The sequence below is a fragment of the Cavia porcellus genome, unplaced genomic scaffold (genome assembly GCF_034190915.1).
Source record: "Cavia porcellus strain 051 isolate PalLab524CR breed Dunkin Hartley unplaced genomic scaffold, mCavPor4.1 scaffold_9, whole genome shotgun sequence".
Lineage (NCBI taxonomy): Eukaryota > Metazoa > Chordata > Mammalia > Rodentia > Caviidae > Cavia > Cavia porcellus.
The window spans coordinates 87,039,012-87,065,731 of record NW_026947492.1 but is presented as its reverse complement, the minus strand read 5'-3'; the positions used below and the strand labels follow the sequence as shown (position 1 = coordinate 87,065,731).

Genomic DNA, 26,720 nt, shown 5'->3' with positions numbered 1-26,720 from the left:
CTAAATGCTAAGCCTCATAACTTCTACAGAATTGAAATAAGAAAGAAAATTTGACCAAACTGTGTAAACACGTTAGGGGAGTGTCGCACTGGAGATGAAAGAACCTGGGTCCTCCCACGTCAGGCCAGTGTTCTACCCCCTGCTGAGACTTCTTCCCATGCTAGAGAAACTATCACCCTAGTCAAGCATCTGGAAGCAGCTCTTCCCACAGTCCTTCCACAGGGCTCACACTGTGGGAAGAAAACCACCTGGACGCTTACTTTCTACACTTTTGTTACAATGTCGTCTACAGGACTAAGTTCTTTGTTTGGGGATTTTTTTTTCTTTGTTAAGAATTCTTGAGATTTTCATGTTGATGATGGTGTTGAGTCTTCTATATCTAGCTTAACTTTTTTGCACTTTTGGCTAGAATATCTCTTGTGTATCTGCATACTGGGGCTTTTTCTTTAGTTTCTTCCTCATCAAACTTGCTGTTCTCATCTTCATCTTTCTGTAGCACCTTGCTGCCTCTCCCAGGTAGATGGCTTCATGGACACACTGAAGAGTTTTATGTCTTCTCTTCTTCCTCTTCTGAAGCTGCATTTCTCTCCACAGCTGCGAAGTGCTGTGCACTGACAGGCACAATTCTGAAACCTGAAAACCACAGCCGGTGTAACCCCAAAGCCCCAAAGAAACTGTGAGCGGATAAACATTTTCAAAGTTGCCTTGTCACTGTACGGGCGCTGCCTTCATCATCCATGGTATCTGCTCAGACAATGCACAATTAATCCTTCTTATCAGCACTAGACCAATCGTTCTTAAGATAACTGGTGTGTGCTTTCCTCATTGCCCAGCATAAAGCAATACTGTTTGCTGGCATTTAGTTACCATTGAAAACATAATTCTGGTGGCTCCAGTCCACTTCCCCTGAATTTCCACGGGTGGGGACACATATTACAAGGGGGAGGTGGATGAAAATAAATGACCACTCCTGAGGACAGACACACCAGATGGCCTCCTGCACAGCTACATCAGTGCTTTCAAAAGCACATCAAGCATTCCCCAGGTCACAGCCGCAATGCTGGCAAACTTATTTACTTTCTCTGTCTCAACAAACAACCCTGCAAAGTGAACTCACTGATCATCTCACTTTAGATCTAAGAAGAAGGAGGCAGGATGAGCCAAGGAATTTATTTTTTAATTACACATCACCAAGCATGCACTACTTATGTTTATGTATAGTCATTCTCCTAAGGACTAGGAAGGACTGGGAAAAATAATACGTGACTCACAGTTAAGTAGGGGTCTAACAACAGAAGTGGACAATTCCACTGTGGCTTACAAGGAGAAGTCTGATCCAAGAACAGAAGTCTGATCCAAGAACTTTTTCCATTTTACAAGAGCAGTGCGAGATTCTGTAAGTGGACATTTTTAACAGGAAGGGAAATTTCAGTTGAACTAAACTATACACTTCCATTGTTCAACAGAAGCTGACAGTTGAGCCACCATCTGTGGCTGTGCCATAAACAAATTTTCCCAGTCATGAGAGAAAGGATTGAGAGTAGGCAGTGTGAGTTAAGGCTGTGTGGATTAGTTGGCCCTGGGGACAAAGGACTTCAGGGTGTGATATGTTCCCGGTCCATTAGTCAGACCACACCACTGACACAGTTCTAGATTAGCCCAAGGTGGGGGCTACATGGGTTGGGGAAATCCTTCCTTGCTGATGGTTATCCACCCATCCAATAACCGGACTATAGTGATGATATTATACTTGATTCTTTCCTGATTATTTTTCTAAAGAATTCTACATAAGTTGAATATGGTCACTTACTTCTCAAGCTAAACCCCATCCAACTAGCTTTCGGATTTCCAACCCTGGCCCTGACTTCATATATAATTAGCACAGGTGGAATCAAGATAATCAGACTAAGTTAGGACTTTGTGGAGAGCACAGGAACTTTTTATGGTCCAAGAAGAATGTCTTCAACTCCTAATATACGAACCATGGTGAGATCTAAAGGTCATATTTGACAAACAGGTTTCCAAAACATAGTATTCACTGGTTTCCTCAATGTTACTTCTACCCACAGGCAAGTTGTCCCGAGAAAACTGCTGTAAGATTTTATAATTGTTTTTTTTTAACTTTTGAATAACAAAATGTCCAAGGAATAAAATTATTTTTGTCCCCGAATGAATATCTTCAAAATAATATAAATCCAATATATGAACAGGTTGGCAAATGCTCATATTAGAGTAGCATACTTTGTTTTTCCACACATATTCTTTCAAATCATGACAGAAGCATCTACCAAGGCACTGAGTATAGAGTTTACAATATCCATGGTTTTATCTGTTCAGCAAGGAAATGTGGCCCAGTGTTATAAAGAGATCTGATTCCTACACAGCTGAGTCCAGCTCCAAGAACTTCAAGAGTCTCCCTACAGGAGAGTTACAGGGCCCATTTTTGTATGTGAAAAAGAAGCCCAGAAAAATTCCTAATCAAAATCTCCTAAAAAACACCAGGCCTGGAACCCCGAGGGAGGCACAGAAGCAGTCTGTGACAGCCCCGCTTTGCATTACATTGTTTATTAATAAAGCTGTGGTGTGTATGTTGCAGGCAGGATGCACCGCACTAATTAACTCATTAATAACTTCTAGAGAAAAGCCAGACTTCTCTTGCGCTGGGCTGCTGAGTTTTCACCACTTGGGTGTCAGTGAGCCAGGTTCTGGAAAAGCCCTTGTCCTCCACAAACAGCTCTGATTTAGTCAGTGTGTCCTAACATAGGTAGGTGAGAATTGTTGATTAAATAAAGGGCAGAGAGTCCTTGATTTACTTACAATGCAATCTATTTGGCTAATTTAAATAAGCAATGTTATGGCATTTTAATTTAATGGGAAAAGATCAGTCTTGGTTCACTCACACACCTGTTGCCCCACAGCAGATGGCATATTTTGGGGGACACATTAGCCAAGCTGGTGAGGCTTTTAAGGGCAGGCAGCAACAAGAACAGAACAGAAAGACCTTTCAGTGATAATGGTTTCCAAGGACCAATCATTTAATTGGCATATCGGATGTTCAATAATATGTCGAATAATTTCCATCATGGAACCCTGGCCTCCGATGTCTGGTGTTTGAATATTTTTATTGCCCAAGGATGCCAAGACCGCAGCGTGAATTGTGGCGGCGTGGGAGTGCAGGCAGAGGTAATCCAGCATAATGAGCTCGCCAGTAGTATGGCAGTCGAATTGACCCAGTTCCAGTCCGCTGGATTCTTGTTCAACTGCCTAGTAGCTGTCTCAAACACTGCGCACAAGCAGCCATAATTGGCTGAAGGTACAAGGCCTGAGCCCCCCACCAACCCTGTGCAGATGCTGGTGACGATGTTACCATAAAGATTGGGCATCAGCATGACATCAAACTGTTGAGGCCAGGTCACCAGCTGCATGGTAGCATTGTCCACAATCATGGTCTCTAAGGCGACCTGAGGATAGTGGGACGCCACCTCCCTGCAGCACTCGAGAAAGAGTCCGTCTCCCAGTTTCAGGATGTTGGCCTTGTGCACAGCTGTAACTTTTCTGCGCCAGCTGGAAGGCGTACTCAGCAATGCGCAAAGACTTGGCCTTCGTGATGATCTTTAGGCTCTCGATCACGCCTTTCACACTTTCGTGCTCCAGGTTGCTGTACTCACCCTCTGTGTTTTCCCGTATGACCAAAATGTCTATGCCCTGGTGGTGAGTGTTCACATTCGGCAGGTTTTTGAAATGGGTAACACTGGCATAGAGGTCCAGAGTAGTGCGCAGCAAGTTGTTGTAGGATTTGTGAGAAGGTGGCTTGGTGTGGTCAGTTTTAATGCTGCCCTTTAAAGCCACAGAGTTTCTTTTCTTTTTTTTTTTAATTTTATTTAAGGAGAAAAGAAAAAAAAACAGTGAAAGGGTACAAGTTATACAGATTTACAGAAGAAAAAAATGAACAGTAGGAAATCACTAGTTAATGGATTACATATTGCCATCTTAGAAATAATTGTTCAAGTCACAAAATTAAAGCTTGTTGAGTGGACATTCCAACAATGATACTGCAAACAGTTCTGTTCAATGATCCAATAAAACTCTGTGATATCATTTTCTATCTTATACACTTAAATATACATGCAGTTATATAGTTTAGAGCACTTTCTTTTCCTCTCTTTTGTATAATGACTATTACACATTTTGGGTTTCATTGCTCCCACGGTTCTTATTGCTTTTTTGGAAGAGAGTAAAACCAAGTGTGACATAACCGATCAGAATCGGTCAAGTCAAAAGGGTGGACATAATAGATAATGTAAAAACATAATACAAGGTGATCAACAATGGTTACCATAATGCCTCCTGCTATCTCTAATAGAATTGCCTATATCATTAGTTATAATACAATTGAACAAAACAGTAAAGAACAAAACCGACAAAACCAAACCATTGGAGACATTGTAGGTGTTCAAAAGTAGATAAAAGTCAACGAGAATGGGCGTTATAATGAATCTCATTATCTTCACAGCTGATGCCTAAACTTTTGAACCTGATACTATCCAGCAAAACAGAATAGGGGAACATCAGTCAAAAACAAGATGGTGAGAGTAATACAGGGCTTCAAATTGAGATAATAGAAAGTCAAAGTGGGTTACTATAATATATCCTGCTATTTTTTCCCTTTAATTAAACGGATAAAAATAAAAAAGTAAATAATGGAGTGGAGATTGAGATAAAAGAGGGCATAACAGCGAAACAGCGCAGATCAAAACATAACCATTTAGGCAGAATAGTGTTTCACCACCAGATAAAGCCACAGAGTTTCGACGCACTGCCATGATGGCATTATGAATCTCCTCCTCACCAGATGTGGTGGTCACACGTACCTCCTCAAAGTCCACAGGCACACATGCACATTGGAACACACTCTTGACACGCATCATGAGTTCAGGCCCAATGTCATCTCCAGGAATCATAGTCACTGTGTGCCGGCCGCCATACTTAGCTGGTGGAGGAATCCTGTGATAGAAACACGGGTGCCTCAGTGAGATTGCAGGGCCAAGGAAAATTTCCCAAGAATGGCCAAGAACGGCAGGATGGAAAATTGTCTTCATAGAGCAACTGGCTGTGGACAGCAACTTCAGGGCCATAATTATTACGTTGAGGCGATTCAACACCTCGTGTGAAACCTCTCCTTGAACTGAACTAGTTTCCTTCAGTGGAATTTGGATCTGTAACTCTTGTGTAGGTCACAATTCTCTCCATTCCATGTTTAACAGACATTCTACTGCAGTGAGAAAGAGTGCTATGTGGCAGATGGGATGTGTTATACAGTAAGAAGTACAATACTGCAGAGTTGGCTAATTCACTAGATAGCTTAAATGTGCTAACATGTGTATAATTGTTTTCAAAATACACACTTAATTTTGAGACTAGTTTCAGAAGCCATAGACAGTAACAATACGCCCCAACCCAATACAAGCACAAACATCCCACTGTCAAAATCCTGCAGGATGCTGTGCAGTTGCTATAAATGAATCAACACTGTCACAGTATTGTTTCTCAGAGTAGATAATTTATACTACTTTTCACCTTTATTATTGTTCATTCTGTAAAAACTAACAGATGTATATCACGTGTCCATCATCATAGTGTTACCCAACATTTTCTCTCTTTTAGAGAAGGGATGAAGATTTTCTCAGAAAAACACACGATTAATACTTCAATTTTAAGAGACTATCCCTAGACTTGCTGAATCAGAATTGCTAGAATTGGGTCCTAACCATTTACATTTTAATTTTGATGTATACTAAAATTTGAGAGCCACTGGACTATGAAATATCCCACCGGGTATGGTGAGGTATCGCACAAGGGCAAAGATAGTGAGAAAGAAAACTCTGTAAACACTTTTAGGGATGCTTAGTAGATAAACAGGGTGAGGCTACTGGGCTAGGCACAGTGGACATTACTCTCAGTGCATTAACAGACTAGATGATGGCAACACAACTAAGAGAAATGCAGGGCAACTGAAGTAAAGGGAAACGGATGAGGACTGAGATGAAAACAAGTTAAATTTTAGATGTGTTGTGTCCTTGGAGGCCAAATGACATCCACAGAATGATGCCTGGGGGTGGGTGCACGAATGTTTGTGTGATTACAGAGGATGGTCCAGAAAGCACGGGAAACAGATGATGACAAACTTGGGTCCAAGTGTTAGAGGAAGGCGAGTAGGAAAGAACTGAGCTGGGGTTCAGGGGAGGAGAGAGAAAGGGGTGTCACAGAATCTAAGAGAAGTGAAACATCCAAGGAACAAGTGGTCCACGCAGCCAAACCCCATTGAGAAGGAAGCAAAATTACAAATAATAAAAAGGGAGTCATTGCCAAACTCCATGAGACCACATGGGTCACTGGTCAGGAACACTGGCTCCAGAGCCCAGCTGGCTGCCCTGTGAGCCCCTGAGAACCTTTGCAAGCCTCCTGACTCCTTTGGTAACTTGCATTCCAGTGGGACTGAACAGCAGAGAATAAAAACACTAGTTACATAGTAGATAGAAGACAGTAACAAAAAGAAGATATAACTCTTTATATTTGAAGATACAGATCTTATAATGTCAGAAAAAAAGAATGCAAGGAAAGAAGAAAGAAGTACAAAACTCTTACACTTCAGGAGCAGGTCAATGAAATAAACCTAGACCAAATGCCCATGATCAGTTGATAGTAAACTGCCTCTCAGTGACCAGGTCAGGACTGAGAAGTACAGAGGATAAAACAGCCGGGTCCATGGGTTAAGGTGCATACAAAAGGGATTTTAGTATAGTCCTGAAGGCAAGGCTAGTAACACTAAAGGCAGAGGAGGGGAGAGACTTGAAAAGATTGTGGAGTATGCTAAGCATAACTGTTTTTGGAAGGAAGGAAGAATTTTTGTAGGAAAACCCTAACAGACAAATTACAAAGTACATTGGTGTCAGAGAGTAGAGTGCTTTGAATGACAAATGAAGGGATTTCTATGACACCAGGAGGACAACAGAGAGGCATTAAAGGGCTATGAAATAAAAATAAAGGACTCTGAAAGATATTACTTTGCTTAAACAAAAACAGCAACCATAAAGTTTCGAAGCCTGTGACCCATGCATACCAAAGCTTTGCCACAATGCAAGGCGAAATTTTAAAACACACGCACACTCTTTAAGAAAGCTCTTAAAATCAACTTGAAGTCCTAGAAAACCAACTGCGAAGACTATTTCAATTTTTTCCAAAGGAATTAATACACTGGATCTCAATTTGCTCCATTGTCAATGTTATAATTAAAGCAATGCCTCACGTGTCCTGCCACCACAATTTAATATCCACAGGACAGCGGCCAGTTGACAGTGGACTGAGGAAAGTGAGAGTTAAAATACTCCAGAAAGGTCCTGCTGACTTCTGGAAGAGGTCGTGCATTACACAGACCACAGCAAACCTGCTGCAGAAGCCCTTATTTGAGAAAGCGACACCTACATATATTTTTTTGTGAAGAAATGTTTCTTTGGTATAGTTTTCTTTTTGTATTTTAAAGAGAGTAAAACAAAACAATACAGAACAAAGCAGATCAGAACAAAACAATGCAAGCAACGCAGGATTTCAAAACAAGACAACAGGAAATCAACAGTGGCTACCATAATGTCTCTTGTTTTCTTTGAAACAGTTGTCCATATCTTCACACACAACGAATTCAAACAAAACAAAATAGTATAAAATTCATAAACATAAAAGAATGGAAGCATTATAGGCATTCAAAACCAGGCAATAGGAAAATCAACAATGGTTACCATAATGTCTCTTCTCTGCAAAACAGCCATCCATACCTTCACACATAGTGAAATCAAAGAATTGAAAACAAACTAAAACCAACCAAAACAAAGAAAAAAAGGCATTGTTGGACTTTAAAACAAGATGTCAGAAAATCAGCAATGGCTACTCTAGTGTCTCATTTTCTTCAAAGTAGGTGTTGATACCATGACATGTAATAAAATCAATTCTTGTAAAGTCTTTAGCAGAAGATCTACGCATATATAAGTCTATACATGTACATCTATACTTTCTGTATAGAGGGGAAAAAAATACAAGAAAAACAAGAATCAAAAGAGACAAAAAATAACAATAATGAAGAGCCCAAAACAATACCAATATAGACTTTCAAAACAAGGTGGTAGGAACATAATTAAGTTTGTTTACATAGTTATCTGTAAAAGAGTTACTCAGATTACCAGATATAAACATGCAAAATTGATCTAATTCTATGAATACTAGCTGTTTTGTTCCAAGAACTAACAGAACTAGCTGTGTACTCATCTTAGCTATCTTAAGTGTGTATAAACAAATTTTTATCTTTTTTTCTTTTCCCTTCCTTTTTTTTCCCCCTTTTCCCTGAGTTATTTTTCCCCTTTAAGCAGTCTGTTACCCTTCAAAATACTTACTGAAGATTTTGGATCTTATTTACTCTTTCAGTTTCTTATACTAGGGAAACAATACTCACTCTCTGTAATCTTGTCTTCAATGTCTAAACGTCTATCTTCACATGCATTGAGGTGGTTTTGCCAGCTTTCAGTGGAATTTTTGATTTCCTGGATAGCTCTTTGAATCTGTTTCATGCATTCTATTTCTTTCTCATATGGTTCATTTAAGGTTTCCATCCTTTTTCAGCGCTCCCCAATTTTTTAAACTATATCTTCTTTAAATGTGTCCAACATTTCTTTTGTTACATTTATTATTTTTTCTTTTACCTAGGAGATTATTTCTGATCTGAGCTCCCTACAGCTTCCTGGAGTTGTTTCTTTACTTCAGTTGCTCCCATTTCAGAAGTTTCAGGTGTGTGGCTCACATGTCCTTCTATGTCCCTGTCTCCTGGGCCTGTTTGGGGCGGGCTGGAGGTTACAGACTGCACTTTGCTCTTTTGTTTTATCACTTCCTGTTTGCCCTCAGGAAGCTAAATGCAAGTCTCACTTGCTCCCTGAGTTGAGGATGTCTGTCCACAGGGCAGGGAGTTACCTCTGTTGTGTGAGCGTCATTAGGCAGTCCTTACCAGGTCCCTAGTAACACTCAAAGGCTCCTGAAATGGGGGAGTACGCTGGGTGGATCTTCAGCCCCCCCAACATGGCACTCTGAATCTCCACAGGGTTGCCGGGCGGGATTCTCCCAGGTTCTGGGTGGTGCACCAAGGCCAAGCAGCTAGATAGAGCATGCTGTGCAGGCCTCAGCTCATGCCTCATGGAGCACCCAAGCTCCCCAGCTGTTGGAGACGCTGAGTGGGGTCATAACAGGCTCTGAGTGAGGCACCAAGGCTGCACTGCGAGGAGGATTTTACTGAGCAGGTCTTTGACTAGCACCACTCAGTGCAGGGGGCTCTGCTCTCTTTGGTGTAGTTTTCAAGAGAATCTGCTCTTCAAAAAGGATGCTGAGATGGGGGGAGAGTTAATGTGGTCATGTGACTCACCAGCATTATCATGTTATTCATGTTTCTTTTTCTTTCAGTTTTTAGGAAGGTAAGGAGGAGTATATAATCTAATCATGAAAGTGATATTTAAGCAGCAAAGTTTTTCGTTCTTAAAAGAAATTAGGTGGAGACTGTCAGCCGGGAAAAGTTTACCTCACACTTGAAATCTAATAAAATTTTACAGCCACATGAAAATTTCTATTAAATAGTTTTATATTCCCAAACTATGAATACACCAGTTTAAATCTGCTCTGTCTGTCAGGATTATAGTCTTCGAAGATCTATTGTTATGTGACTGTGATTATTATTGGTATATTTTTCTTCAATTCTCCTGCATCTGGGGGGCTTTTCTTTTAAAAAGGAGGTGGAAAGAGAAGCTTTCTGTAATGATAATGTATAGAAATGTAAGTGAACAAAGTTCCCTCTGTATTAAAGCTGTCTCCATTTTTAGTTTAATACACACATCCACATTTCACAGTGCCAACAGCAACACAGGAAACCTTATACCATGGATTTTTCTCAAAACATCTCAATTTTATTTAGTCCAAAATTCATAATCCCAGTAAAGTAAGTCCAGTCCTGGGTCTCTTCTGTGAAGCTGGTACTCTTTACCCTACATCGTGATAATTTTCTTCTTCTGTGCTTTATATGCCCCCATGGTGTCCCCTTCACACACATTCCTGAGAAAGGAAGAAAGAACAACACACCCTTGCACAGCTGCATACACACATAGACACACACACTACAACACACACACACACACACACACACACACACAGTACCACCACTATGGGTAGATATTCATGCCTTTAACAGATAAACTGACATTTACAAAAAGCCTAAAAATATCTACAAATACATTTCCAAGTAAAGCAATTCAGGTAAATAACATGCTTAGATTTTTTTTCCTCTTAAAGTATTAATAAAGTTATATTTGATTTTTAATATTTTTTAAAGATTGTAAACCTAAAAAGTCACAAGAATTTTATAAAAGTTAGCAAAATTTTGGACAGTGGAAAGGAGATACAGTGAAAATCACCTTCTTGATTAGAAATAATAAACAAATACATGAAAGCTAAATTCGTCAGGAAAAAAAGCAAAAAAGAATTTGTATTGCACCAAACAATGCAGGTAAACGTGGGCTGAAACTCAAATAAAATTCATACTCCTCTCTCTCCCTCTCTCTCTCTCTCTCTCTCTCTCTCTCTCTCTCTCTCTCTCTGTGTGTGTGTGTGTGTGTGTGTGTGTGTGTGTGTGTGTATGTGTTTCTGGTACTGGGAGTAGAACTCAGGACCTTGTACTTGTCAGGCAGGTGTTTACGCCACTGAACTATATCCCTAACTTATTCCTTCTCTGCCTCAGTTACCCCTTATGAATCTGACTGTAATGTCTTCTTCATCAACTTCTTTGAGGGTTACCTACCTGCAATTTGAACACTGCATCTGCTTATGGTCATTATTAACAGTGAAAATATAATAAGATAAATTAAACTAAAATCAAACAGCATTTCAATTTATTTTAACCCAAAATTCATACAGTCACTCAAAGTCACATTTTAAAATGTCTGTGAACAAATTTTACAATTAGCAGTGCTTTATTCTGTGACTCCAGGATAACTGAACACAATTTCTTACTATAATCCCTTATTAAAAGTCTACTCAATAAAGTATAGAGCATTTTAAAATTTTGCCTTCACTTAAAGAGCATTTGCAATCCTTAATATTGTAATTTCCTTCCACTTAACAATTTGAGAAATCCATCACTGGGGTAACTGGGACTCTTGCTTTTCTCCCCTTCTGCAAATTTACAGCCTAAATTAAAATCTCTGTTGCACCAAGACAGTCAGCCCCTCTCTCATTTAAACCTGACTTTCAGTTTGACTGTTCCCTGAGGGAAAGATTATGCCTATATCAGCTGGACAGATACCTGAAATCCTGAAGTTCTGAGATCTTTCCTCTCACAGGTATTAACTAGAGACTCCCCTCTGGACCTGGCCATCAACCGTGCCACTGCACTGTGACCTCCACTGCTCTCAGATGTTGTGGAAGTACAAAGAGACATATAGTCACACATCAGCCTGATAGACTACTAATCACCTTGAACAATATCTCCCTGCCACCAATAACACAGTCACATATCCTTTTTGGACTGTTACCGCCAGATGCCACCTGGTTTACATGTCCAGATTTAGAAGATGCCTTCATTTGCTTGCAAGTTGCTGCAATAAGCCCCTTCAATGGGGAGAATCCTAAAACAAGATGCAATTCCCTTGGACTCAATTTCCACAAGGGGTTAAGAAATCTCCCACTATTTTCCAGGAGGCTCTAATGACAGATTTTGCCAAACAACCAGCACCTTTTCTCCAAGGTTTCTCTATCCCCTCCAGCTCCATCAGGGTCTCCCAAATAAACAGTATAGACTGCCAAAATGCTAAAAAATATACCGCTCCTATCTATAAAGTCAACTCAAGATTTCAGAGCTGACAGTGCTACCACAATCACCCACCAAATGCATCAGTTTTCTGCCACCAAAGCCTGCTGGTACACCTTCCTGGACCTGAATAATGCCTTCTTCACCCTTCATTTGTGTCCTGTCATCCAGCATCTCTTCTTGAAGACCTCAGTTGTAGATGCAAACTGACTTGGACTCAACTTCCTGGAGGTTCAAAAACTTGTTTACTTTCTTTGAAGAAGGTTATTGTACTTCTGACTGATGACATCCAGACTGTCTATTGAAAAGGCACAAAAGCTCTGCTGCAATATCTTGCAGAAACTTGTTACAAGAAAAAAAAAAAAAAAAACACTTGCAAATTCCTTGGAGCTGCTGGCTTCTATAAAATCTGGACCTTTGAGTTCACAAAAACAATGATGCTTACTCAGACTGGCAGCCCTTGTGAGTGCCCAGTGGTCTATCTGTGCAAATATGTAGACCTGGTCACCTAGCCCTGCCTCCCACCTTTGCGTCCACGCTCTAAAGTCACTGTCCTTCCAATCAAGAAACCTCATAAGCCCAGTGTAGACTGAGACCTAGGTCTATCCAAGTGCCACATGGTGTACTGGAATAAACCGTTAAAGAAATGGGCCCTCTGACAGATGCTGAGGACACTCTGCTCTTGGACGGAAGTAGCTCTGTTAGGAATAAAGACCAATAAGCTAGATATGCTGTGGTCACCTTGAACAAAGCTATTTAGGCCAAAACGCACCTACAGGGATGATGATGATCTGCACAGTAAACTGTTTCTAGCAGATGTTTAGAAACATGCCACCAAAAATGCAAAACAATCCATTCCAGATGCATAAGACTCCATGGGGACCCAACTAACTAAAACAATAATCCCAACTACCAGATTTGCCCCTATCATATGTTCTGCAAATCCAAGACACTGTACTGGCACCTGAACCCCTGCAGCCAGCTCAGGCTTTAGTATCTGTGTCACAGGCACTGACCTCCCATCTTTACCCATACTGAGAAGACAAGAAAAGTATGTAGTGCCCTTCTGTGAAACAATCTCCTCTACCTATGGCCTATCCTGGATCACGGGCAAAACAGCAGGCCTACATTTTAACTCCAAATATAGATTAAGTAAAAAATAGACAGATCTTGCAACCAGTTAAAAAGCCAGCTTATATCTGTAGAAATTCCTGCACACATATATTATCCAGGTACATATTAACTGCCTCTGCATGTTTCAGAATCACACCTTAGATCCACTGGAAAATTTACCTGACAGTTCCTTTGAGACCCACTCTGAAGAGACAGCGCACTCAAAACCCTGCTCTGGTCACTCTGGATGCTGACCAGCTCATGCACAACTAAAGCCTGAGGACATCATTCATAGAATTGCTTCATACCTATTTCCTTTGGATTTTTGCACCCCTATCCTTGCTTCCCTGCACCCTGCCAGCCGTGTTTTTTGCCTTAAACTCTATGGGTGATTGCTCCAAGAAAATAGATCAAACACTTGACCATGATTTGATGAGCATTCAAGGTCAGACACTCTAAATCAGCTTAATTCCCTCACTACCTTGCCAGAGTAATGTTACAGAAGACAAAGGCCTAAATTATGTTTCTTCCTAAAACTAATTTAGGGAAAAACTGTAAAAGACAATCTTGGGATGCCTGGCTAGGGCCCATCTCCTGACAACTCTAAGTTATCGCTTCTAGTTGGGCCTTGTTTCAGGAGATCACATGTGTTGTTCCCAGCAAAGATTTGCCAGGGAAACTAAAAGAAGTGAAAGATGTGCTTCCACTCCACCCCAATCAGTACACTTCAGTTTCTTAGTTGCCCAGGAAACAGTTTCTGTTCCAATTCCGATTGCTCATGTCTGTTACAAATGGCTGGTCATTGTGATGCACAATGTATAAACCAATCCCCAGCTGACAACCCTTCTGCCTCTGTACTTTCTGCCTGATTATCCCATGCAAACCCTAGACCACCAGAGATCGAGGCCTGATACTTTGGAAATGATCCCAATCAGTGCTTGTGGATATAAATAAATCTACTTCCAAACCTAAGGATGGCGTCTGTTTTTTCAGATACTAAAAGAACAATCCAATTACTTTCCTGGAAATGGAGAGTATGGGTAGCACAGGTTATCAACAAACTCAGGAAAGCTGAGGTGCGAGCTTCCACAGACAAGGAAGACAAATGTGAAGCCTTGCTAGCCTCAGAGATGAGACTGTGAGTGCCCCAAACCATCCTCCCAACACTGGTGTGCCAACTGCTAAGCATTCTTAGTAGGCTCCATTAAAAGTCACAGGACTGCCCAGTCTGACTGAACTCTCTTCCTCGCCTGGGGACCAGCCCGTGGTTTCCTGCCTGGACCAGTGAGTGGCGACGAGGCACGGAACCCTGTCCCAGCCTGGCAGACCTCTCTCCCTCGCTGAACACCACTTGAAACTCGAAAATATAGGAAAATGACAAAATGAAAGACAAAAATGCAATCTCAAACATCCAGCCCATCCCAAGAAAGCCTAAGAGCCATGTGCATAGAAGAAAATACATACCACATACCTGAAATACCTGAAATAACAGTAACTGAAATAAAGAAGCAAGTCTGGGAAGCATTAAAGGAATTCAAACTAGAAATAATCTCTCATGTAAAAGAACAAATGATAAAAGAAATGAAGAAGATGCTGAACATATCTAAAGAAGACACAGTTAAAAAATTGGAGGAACTAAACAAAAAGATAGAATCTCTGGATGAACAATATAAAAAACAAACAGAATATATAAAGCAGATGCAAAGAGATATACAGGAAATCAAAAAGTCCATTGAAAGTTGTAAAAACCAGCTCAATGAATGTGAAGATAGAATCTCAGACCTCGAAGACAAGATTGCAGCCAGTGAACAGGAAAGGAAAGATCTTTTAAAAATAACAAGAAATCAGGAAATAACAATTCAACATCTGCAAGATGATGCAAAGAGGAACAACATAAGGTTGATAGGGATAAATGAAAAAGAAGAGGACAACATAAAGGATGTCAAGAAGATATTTAGAGAATAGCTGGAAATTTCCCAAACAGGAGATTGGAAACTGATATCAAGATCAACAAAGCATATAGAACTCCAAATAGCTCTAACCAAAATAAAACTACACCCAGACATATAATAATGACCATCCCAAAAATCAAACAAAAGAATAGAATATTAAAAGCTGTAAGACAGAAAAGACAGATCATCTATAAAGGAAAACCGATCATAATCACAGCAAACTTCTCAGCACAAACAATAAAGTCAAGACAACCATGGAGTGAAGTATTTCAGATCTTAAAGGAAAATGATTTCCAACCTAGGCTGATGTACCCTGCAAAACTGTCCTTCAAAATCAATGGAAAAATAAGATACTTCCAGGACAAGCACAGCTGAAAAACTTCATGATCACCAAGCCAACCCTGCAAAAATTACTGAAAGACAGCCCAGATACATTTAGGAAAAAAACACTAAACAAAGCAGACAATTAAACAGAGCAGAAAGATAAAGATCCAACAGCACAAAAATAACATGTCAAAAATAAACCAATATATAACAGTTATAACCATTAATGTAAATGTTCTCAATGCACCAATTAAAAGAAACAGACTGGCAGAATGGATCAAGAAACAAAATCCAACTATATGCTGTGTACAAGAAACCCAACTAATCCAAAAGGATACTCACAGACTAAAAGTCAAAGGATGGAAAACAATACTTCATACAACAGGAACCCAAAAAAAGTGGAGGTAGCTATTCTGTTTGCAGACAATGTGACCTTCAAGCCAATAATGATCAGAAGAGATAAAGAAGGTCACTAGATACTGCTTAGGGGAAAACTCCAAGAGGAAGAAATAACTATCTTAAATATATATGCACCAAACTCCAGAGCACCCAGTTATATAAAACAAGTACTAAAAGAAATGAAAAACCAAATTAGCAGAACCACAGTTCTCACAGGAGATCTTAACACACAATTGACACCAATAGACAGATCAACCAGACAGAAAATCAGCAAAGAAATAAAAGAACTGAATCGCACCGGTGAACAAATGGATTTAATAGACATATACAGAGTGTTACACCAAACAACAACAGAATATACATTCTTCTCAGCAGTACATGGGTCATTCTCTAAAATAGACCATATATTAATTCACAGAACATATTTAAATAAATGCAAAAGGGTTGAAATTATCCCTTGCATGCTATCGGACCATAGTGCTATGAAACTAGAAATTAATGATAAAAGATACTGCAAAAATCCCACCAAACACATGGAAACTGAATAACACACTCTTGAGTAATCAGTGGGTCATAGAGAAAATTAAAGAAGAAATCAAACAATATCTACAAACAAATGAAAACACAAATACAACTTACCGGAATCTGTGGGATGCAATGAAAGCTGTCCTCAGAGGAAAATTTATTGCACTGAGTTCCCACATCAGGAAAACAGAACAAATACAAATAAATAACCTGATGCTACACCTCAAACATCTAGAAAAAGAAGAGCAAGTCAAGCCCAAAGCCAAAAGAAGAGAGGAAATCATAAAAATCAGAGCAGAAATCAATGCAACAGAGACTAACAAAACAATCCAAAAAATCAATGAATCAAAGAGTTGGTTCTTTGAAAGAATAAGTAAAGTCGACAAGGCCCTAGCCAACCTTATTTTAAAAAGGGGGAAAAAAGCTCAAATTCATGCAATAAGGAATGAAAGAGGAGAAATTACTATAGACGCTATGGAAATACAGAAGATCATCAACACCTATTTCGAAAACCTCTACTCTCAAAGGTTTGATAACACAGAGGAAATAGACAGATTCCTAGAAGCACACGAAGTACCAAAGATAGGTCATGAAGATGTAAAACTACTGAATAACCCAATTTCTATTAATGAAATTGAAAACGTAATTAAATCTTTACCTACAAAGAAGAGCCCAGGCCCAGACGGATTCAGGCAGAATTCTAAAACATACAAAGAAGACCTAATGCCAACACTCCTCAAACTCTTCAATGAAACTGAAAGGGAAGCAATCCTTCCTAAATCATTCCTAGAAGCAAATGTTACTCTAGCACCAAAACTAGCAAAGGTCCCAACTGAAAAAGAGAACTATAGACCAATCTCCCTAATGAACACAGATGCAAAAATCCTCAATAAAATATTGGCAAATAGGATACAGCAAATCATCAAGAAGATCAAACACCATGACCAAGTGGGATTCATCCCAGGCATGCAGGGATGGTTCAATATACGTAAATCAATGAATGTAATACACCATATCAATAGAGCCAAGAGTAAGAATCACCTGATCATTTCTATAGATGCAGAAAAAGCTTTTGATAAGGTCCAACATTCATTTATGATAAGAACCTTGCAGAAAATTGGAATAGATGGTCCTAAACTCAATATAATTAAGGCCGTCTATGACAAACCAACAGCCAATATCATACTAAATGGCCAAAATTGAAGGCTTTTACTTTAAAATCAGGCACAAGACAAGGATGAACCTTATCACTGCTCCTATTTAATATAGTACTGGAAATACTGGCCAGAGCAATTAGACAAGAGAGAGAAATAAAAGGCGTAAAGAAAGGAAAAGAAGAAGTTAAATTATCATTATTTGCAGATGACATGATACTCTATATAGAAGATCCCCAAAACATGATTGAAAGACACCTAGATGTAATAAATAAATTCAGTAATGTAGCTGGATACAGAATCAATACTCAAAAATCAATAGCATTCCTATACACTAACAAAAAAGTCACAGAGAGAGAAATAAGAGAGGCCACACTCTTCACACTAGCAACCAAAAAAAATGAAATATTTAGGAATTACTCTCACGAAAGAAGTGAAAGACTTATACAGGGAAAATTATAATACACTGAAATATGAAATTAAAGATGATCTGAGAAAATGGAAAGACATCCCTTGCTCATGGATAGGAAGAATAAATATTTTGAAAATGGCGATTCTCCCAAAACTTTTATACAGATTCAATGCAATCCCAATAAAAATACCATCAACATACTTCATAGAACTCAAGAAATCATTCCTAAAATTCATCTGGAGCGAGAAGAGACCTAGAATAGCAAGGACAGTTCTAAGTAGCAAAGGCAAGGCAGGAGGTATCACATTCCCTGAATTGAAGTTATACTACAAAGCAAATGTAGTAAAATCAACATAGTACTGGAACCAAAACAGAGCCGAAGATCAATGGAATAGATTAGAAGTTGCAACCACAACTACAAACACACTCAACCACCTTATCTTTGATAAAGGGGCCAAACATGTTCACTGGAAAAACGACAGTCTCTTTAATAAATGGTGCTGGCTCTCCATTTGCCGAAAACTAAAGCTAGACCCATGCCTATCACCATGTACTAAAATAAAATCTAAATGGATCAAAGATCTAAATATTAAAACAGAAACACTAAATCTATTGGAAGACATATTGGGTAAAAATCTTGAAGACATAGGAGTATGTAGAGAATTCATGAACAGGACTCAAACCGCACGGGAAATATTTCCCAGAGTCAATAATTGGGATCGTCTCTTATTAAAAAGTTTCTGCATGTCAAAAGAAATCTCCAGCATAGTGAAAAAAACTGCACAATCTGGGAAAAAATATTAGTGAACTGCCCCTCAGACAAAGGACTTCTGTCTGAAACATATAAAGAATTAAAAAAAATCAGACTCCCAAAATTCAAAGACCCAATCCAAAAATGGGCATCTGAGATGAATACAAACTTCTCAGATGAAGAAATATAAATGGCAAATTAAATACATGAAAAATGTTCATCATCATTAGTCATTAGAGAAATGCAAATTAAAACCACACTGAAATTTCATCTCACTCCTGAAACAATGGCCAGGATCAAGAAAACCAACAACAACAAATGGTGGAGAGGCTGTGGGGAAAAAGGAACTGTCCTACATTGTTAGTGGGAGTATAGACTGGTGCAGCCTTTGTGGAGGTCAGTCTGGAGATTTCTTAAAAAGATGGGATTGGACGTCCCATTTGTTCCAGCTATTCCACTTCTAGGCATATTCCCAGAAGAACTGCAAGCATCATACCACAGTGATATATGTGCACCTTTGTTTATGGCAGCAAAATTTGTAATCACCAGATCTTGGAAACAACCCAAGTGTCCATCACCATGTACTATGCCCATCCTTCTGTTCTAACCAACTCTGTTTTGTTTAGTCACATTAGGTTTTATTCTCTGAAAAAAAAAATGTAATAAAAACTGTGGGAGTAAAAAAACCCAAAAAGTGTAATTGTTATTGTAAAAAAGAGAAGAAAGGAAGGTGGTCTAAGAGATATAACTGCATGTATGTTTGAGCATGTAGGATGGAAAACCATATTACTGAGCTTTTGTTGGATCATTGAACAGCACTATCTGCAATCTCACTGTATGAATGTCCACTTTGTATGCTTTAATTTTATAATTTGGACAACTGTTTCTAAGATGACAATATATAACCTATTAACTAGTGATTTCTTACTGTATATTTTTTTTCTTGAAATTCTGTATTATTTGTACCCTTTTACTGCTTTGTTTTTTTTTATTTCCTTTATTTTTTCTCTTTAAATAAAAAAAGTCACAGGACTGCCATGACACACTCTGTCTCTTTGCTGTTAATGTGGAGACCGTGATCTACCTTTCAAATCACCTCATACAATGCAGTGTCTGTCATTTCTGATCATTGCCATTCCCTCTGCTCCTCTCCACGTCAGAGAATGGTGAAAGAATGTGCATCAGAGAGCAATTCGGAGAGCATCTGAAGGCTGCAGGGCTGGCTCAGCTGCTCTCAGCTGTCCCTGAGCTCCACACAGCTGCACTGCAACCCCTAGTGACCATCTCAGCCCAGCTGGCCTCTTGCAGAAATGGCTGTGAAATGCACTATGAAAAGAAAGCACAGCAGAAATTTACTAAAGCGTAACAAAGAAGTAAGTGCTAGGCGTGATGGTGCACAATGGTAACTCGAGCGCTTGGGAAACTGATTCAGGAGGCTCAACACATGTCTGAGGTCTGCATGGACTGCATAGTGGGTTCTAGGCCAGCCTGTACTACATAGTGAGACTCTGCCTCAGAATAACAAAAATAAAGGAAAAAAAAAGTAAAAGGGAAGTTCAGCAACTGGACACTGGCTCCTTTAATCAGTGGTCACCAGCCTGACCGCCACCTTTACAGACACAGTGTTAACAACAAACACAAACCTTGCTAAAGACTGTTAAAAATGGGGGCACCAATGAATTTCCAGGCAGTCCAGCATTGTTTACTCAGCTCCCAAAGGCATGTGTTTGCCCTCCTGGAGCCCAATGTGAAAGCCCCCTGTGCACCTAGGATCTTGTCTTCATTCAGTCCTTTTATGGCTGCTCAGCATCGGAACAAACATTCCTTCCATGGTAACCTAACTTAGAAAGCTTAACTCCTACATTTGTTTGCTGGGCACTGAGTTATTTAAGTCATCTACTAATTCACTCTGATGGCACAATTTCCATAATGCAATTTCTTAGGCAGAAGACCAATGGCTGTTTTCCAGCGTTCCAGTTTATTTTTTCTGGTACCACTATGAATGCTTCATTTGGTCTTGCAGTTAGTATTATACTTAACAAATGTTCCCTGCACAGAGACACATTCTTTATTTTCACTGCCTAACACTATGAAAAGAAATTCTCACTGTAGATCGGCAGCTTATATTTCTCAAGCAATTTTGATAGCTGAATGCCCAGGCACGTGGAGGGAGGGGTGCTTTCCTGTGCACACACTGTGCTCTTCCTGCAGCAGATATGTGTTATTCTTTCCACATGAGTGTCTCTCCCTGCTCAGACATTCTCTCTTTCACATCGATTCACCTTCAGTTATCACCTTAAAAGCAGCCTGGTCAAACTTCCCCACCTCTCTTCCTAGACTAAGACAGAGGCTGAGGTCATTCCTTCATGACCACAGAACTCAAGCTTTCCCCTTTAGTGTTTTCTCACACAACACTATACCTACGTCTATTTGCTTGTCAAGCAAACTTCAGTGCTTCAACAGCATAGAACCTGTTGTTTTCCCTTAACTTCCCTGTTTGTAAACATCTGACAAATTCTTGATTGCTCAAGAATTGTAGGGTGAATGATAGAATGGCACGTTAACTTGTCCAATAGAAAACTATAAGTGAAATCACCAAATACCTCCTTTTACTCTTGGAAGTGTCACAGATGGATTGCATATGATTCCCATGTCTTTATGATCAATGCAATGGAAGAAGCACACATTCTGTATTCAAAGAATCTGTATTTAGATCTGAGATTGTGAATGTGTTGTTGTGCAACCCTGATCAAGTTCACATTTCTAACCTTCTTTAATCTTTGTTTCATCATCTGTAAACCATGATGGAAGACAACATTTCCCTCAAGGGTTATTTCAGCAACACTGGAATATGACACAGTAGAAATGACTTTGAAAATAAGCAAATTTCTAAGTAAATCTCAGTTGTACTTTATCACTACAGTGTATAGAGATACAGATATATCCTCTAGATGTATACTGTACATGATATACATATGATACATGCATATATAGTATGCTGTGTATATAGTATACATTATAAATGTGGTAGATACACATTTTACATATATACAGTATGATGCATGTTACATATATTGTACTGTATAAAATATATCTAATATAGTATATTATATATCTACATATAAATATAGATTGTCATATATAGTGTATATATAACATTGTATGTTATTCATAGTTTTACATACAGTGATATATATAATAGAGATGTAGTATATAAGAGATGTTCTATGTATTGTATATAATGCTATACATAATATAATTATATATAATAGAGACAGATAGAAGTAGTTTTAAAATATACCACAGGAAGATATTACATAGTATAGAAAATATTCCCAAAAATTACACACAGGTTCTCCGCCAAATTCTGCTGTTCAGAGGTTTATTCCTCCCTTTTCCTCAGGGTGTTTTAACCTGTAAATAGGAGAGACGGTCCCCTGAGGTCCTTCTCACTTTAAAATACCTTGGTTGCCTGTAAATGAGGTGTTTCATGCCACTTCTGTATTAATCCTTATCCACAGGGACATCCACTTACTTTAAGTGGTGTAAGTACTGTAAATTTATTCAAATGTAAATACTTTTAAGTAAAATACAGCCTAGGCCACTTCCCTTTCTGTCGGTTGTGCACTCCAGGATCAAGCATTACAGGTTTGTGTTTGGAGTGGTCAGAGAGAAGAGCTGAGAGCTGTGGAATGCAAAATCACGTTTAAGTGGCTGACAGCCGCCTTCAAAGTGATTAAAATCTATAATTGCTATAGAATGGATCCAGGCTGCCCCCAGGAGTCCGTGTGTTACAGGCCTGTCCCAGGATGGCACTGCTGGGAGCATCATGTGCCCCAGGAGGTGGGCATTACGAGAGGTCCTTGGGTCACTAGCAGCACACTCTCCCAGGGGACTGTGAGACAGACCTTCAGCCCTTCTCATCATAATTTCTAATGTGAGTAGTTTTTCGCTATCATGTATTCTTGCAGTGAGGTTTTGCTTCACAAATCCAAACCTAAGAGGCTAGTTGATCCCTGACTAAAGCCTCTAAGTCAAAATAAACTTTTTCTCATTATAAATGAATTACCTCTGGTATTTTGTTCCCATGTAAACCTTACTAATGCAACTATTCAAGCCCTATTTTTTCAGTCTTCCTACCTTCTGACTTCACTTCTTTGAAATTTCTACTCAGAGATCAAACACATAAACAGAGCAGAATATCAAACTATGCATTTGCTGAAGGGATGAGAAGCCTTATTTTAGCCTCTTCTCACATTAATTCCCACATGGTAACTTATTACAGAAGAAGTGGTGATTGGCTGGTTTTGATTAAATATAGGCACAGTTATCAGTGTATTCCCAGGTTTACTTTGGAGTTTTAATCGACTTCCCTATAAACATTATATGTCATGAAGTGTTCAGATAGAAAATCCTTCCTCCAGCTGTCTCAGATTTGAAGGAAATTCCACATGGTTGCACCGTGTACCACAGTCAACTGGATTCCAACCCACCAGACTCACTAAACCCTTTGTTCTATGGCACAAGCTATACCTGTTCCTAAACCAATGTTAGGGTAGTAAAACTGATTTGATTCCACCTCTCTTACTGTTCCTTGTTCTCTGTTATCAAACCTCTCATATACCAATGAATAGTCAAATTTGAAATCAAATAGGCATGGGTTGAAATCTTAGCTGTGACATTACTGTGTGATTATAGGTAGTCACTAAGCCATATTTGCCTCACAGGTAAAAATAACTATTTTTGGAGGTTTTGGTGAAAATCAAATGGAACTGAATGTATATTACCACCTGCCATAAATCCTTGTGTTTAAACATTCCATACATGTTCAGTAACTTCTATGTCTGGGTGCCTTCAGTAAACACAGCCCTTGTGTCTCCTGAAAATTAATTTTGTCCTCATTCTTGCTCTTCTTATACACAGAAGCTTTAGCCTTGACCTTGTACCAAATGTCATCAATGTATATCAAACCTAGCTACTCACAGATACATCGACTTCAAAGCCAAAAATTCACTTGGTTCTCCAGGTAACTGTGACTGCAAATTCCTCCCCACTGTTACACATTCTATCCCCTTGAACCTCCCTCATGCCATTGCCAACTCTGTTCCTTTATTAAGATTACTGACTGTTGATTTTCCTGGCTCTTCGGTTTACCCCTCTGAATGCATAAGCTCCAGTGTGGTTGCAGCTCCCTTACTCCTTAGTTATTTTGCCCCAAGCATCCCTGCTTCCTTAGGGGATCCAGTACTGTCCTAGTCCTACAAAGCTACCATTTGCTCTCTATGGGAGTCATAGGCGACTGGAACAGAGATGTCTCTGGTTCCCTGTGATAAACACTTGGCTAAGGATGGGTAGTATGATAAACAACATACAGTTTATGGATTTACATGCTTGAGATTGGCTCTAAGAATCTTCAACTAAGTATTTTCATAGTGTTAGATGTAAAAATACACTCTGATGATTTTCAGAAAATTTTCTCAAATACTGGTAGAACAGAAGAAATTGACTCTTCATTTAAGCTCAAAAACTTTGTGAGTAATCTCTAAATATTTAATTTAATAGACTTGATTTTGGCTATTAAATACTATTATATTATGTCTTAGAAAAATAGGCATGTTGTTATTAAGAAACAGAGTATCTTTAGAGAATTAAAGAAGATGAAGGTAACGGGCTTCTTCTTATTGATATTTCATGTTTAATAACTTCTCAGAATGTCTCATTATCTCCATTAGAAGTGATAATATCCCATTGTAAACACTGGGCTAAACCTTGCATTCCTCATAGCAGGATTAAGAACCAACATACCAAAATGGAAAGAATTCCCCACGAACACAGTGGAGTTTAATGACTGAGCACAGACCCCTAAAGCTTGCAAAACCCACAGCTTCCCCACAATGAGCGCCAGGAGCAGGGTGAGGTGTGCTGAGCTACTGATCCCTTCTGCCTATCCAGGTGAGCAGCAGCAGTGAGAAGCTTCATCTATTGACTTCCATGGGTCTGGAAAGTAGTATCGTTTCTGTTTGCATCGTGAAACATAAAGTGTTCAGGGTCACTGATGTACTCTTTAGACTCCAATATTCATAATCTGCAATGCCACGATAGAGTTTTTTGCTCATGGCACTATAATTTATGAAGTGATTTGAACTATAGTCACTGGTTAATCTTATCCAAAGGAGACCTCTTCTGAGTTTGTTTTTGTTCTAATGCCTGTCACCCAGAGACAAAATATGATGGCTTTCTTCTTTCCTAGGTAATTAACTATGAACTTCCAAACCTAGCTGCCAACTGATAAAAAAAATCAAAACAGCACCACTTGAAAAAGAAAAATGATATTTTCATTCAAACAGCTAGGATCAAGGAGTAGCCCTGCAGATTTTGAGGATCATATGAATGTTCCAAAATAATGGCTCATTTATACCCCTGAACTGAAAGGTGAAAAATATCTACAAAACTCCCACAAATTATCTCTCTTAAGCAGCACCTTTTTAATAAATAAGAAAAAATAACTTAGGGACATATTTGTTAGAATGACCTGAGAACCAAATGCATTCATCTATAGAACTAAATGTATTAGTCAGATATGCCAATTCTTCTTCCATCTAAGACACTGTCTTCCTTTTGGCTTAAAAAACAAGGACCTTGACCAGGTGATACAAGTAATCATTATCCCAGAAATACTTCATTATCTAACAAATACAAAAAATTGTCTCATTTGAACATGAAGAATATTTTACTGGTATAGTTATATCCCAGTATTTAGCATTATGTTAGAAAACAGGACAGCTGTTTAGATGGATTCAGCAAATCCAGAGTTGATGCTGATCTCAGGCAGGGTTAGCTACAGCAGTAACAATACTACCCACAGTTGGTTCCACTTCCCACTACACACATTTCACTGTGTTGCTTGTTTTGCAGACAACTTTGCCCCTGTAGTCCTGCAATGAGCTCAAGTTGTAGTCATATTGTTCTAGATTCATTTCCAAAACAGAAAAATAAGACTCCTTGTCCATTAACACTAGATAAAAGGGAGTTTGCCTAGGTAACAGGTCAAACCTTGAATCAAATCTTTGTGTCCAGAAAAATGCACAACTGTCATTGTTTTCAAGTTATGAGTTCCAATGCTAGAACCATATGGAATAAGAGGCGAAGGACAGGCTCCTGGAAGAAAATTAAAAACAGATAGTTACCAACAGGATAGAAAAAAGGATCTACGTGGAAAAATGATTTCTAAAACTTCAGTTGATGGGAATCAAATAGTCCTAAATTCTTCAGTAATAATTAGATCCTTGTTAATGCCTCAAGACACTTTTCCTTGTAACTTTCTTGAGTTGGGCATTTATTACACATGATCTATGGACTGAAACCTCCAAAACCTGTAAGCGAAATAAACCTTTCTTTCCTTCATTTTGGATGACAAGTATTTTGTCTCAGCAATGAGAGAAAAGTAACCAAGACAAGAAGCTGATTGGATCATGGGGATACTGCATTTATTAAAGTATTAATCCACTGATGAATTCATAGTTCAATGTTCAGTTATGATTTGGGGACTGGGTGCCAGAGTGGGGTCATGGGAGTGTGACCTGGAAGGGTCTCTGGCTCCTCCTTTCTCTCTCTGTGCATCTTGGCTGCCATGAATTGAGCAACTTTCTGTACCATGCCCTTCCACCATGCCACTCTGCCTCAGAGCTAGCATATGATAGACTGAACCCTCTGAAACCATAAGCCAAAAAAAGCTCTCTTCCTTTGAGTTATGAGTTTTTTCATAGTGACAGGAAAATAACTGATAGAAGAAGGTAAAGGTTACTTAGCTCAATTTTCTAAACTACTTTGTTTTCCTCAAGAAAGAATTATTAAATACCCAACACTTTAAGCTTTAAAAACACGGGGCAGGGGATTTAGCTCAGCAGCATAAGCGCCTGCCTCGAAAGCAGTCAGTCGTGAGTTTGATCCCTGGTACCGGTAAAAAAAAAAAAAAAAAATGAAAAAGCCAAAAAAAAAAAAAAAAAAAAAACCAAAATTAAAAAACACAAAGATGACAAGCACATGTCACCTGCATTCCCTGGGTACTGGGTGGGGAGGGGAGGAGTAAGCAAATGAACATTTTCAGTGTGGGGTAAAAACTGCCAAGAAAGAGTTACATTTGAAGTAAAGTTACATTTACTTCAAAGTGAGGATGATTACAAACACCTAGCATTTGCTCTGT

The 26,720-nt window shown here is 39.1% G+C and overlaps 1 protein-coding gene and 1 pseudogene across 1 annotated transcript in view; both read right to left on the bottom strand.

The window, feature by feature from the left end:
• Positions 1-26,720, bottom strand: part of LOC100728849 (protein kinase C-binding protein NELL1-like) — a 510,642-nt gene that overhangs the window by 93,717 nt on the left and 390,205 nt on the right. The gene's annotated exons all lie outside the window — the stretch shown is intronic.
• On the bottom strand, positions 2,705-5,192 carry LOC111754766 (isocitrate dehydrogenase [NAD] subunit gamma, mitochondrial-like; annotated as a pseudogene).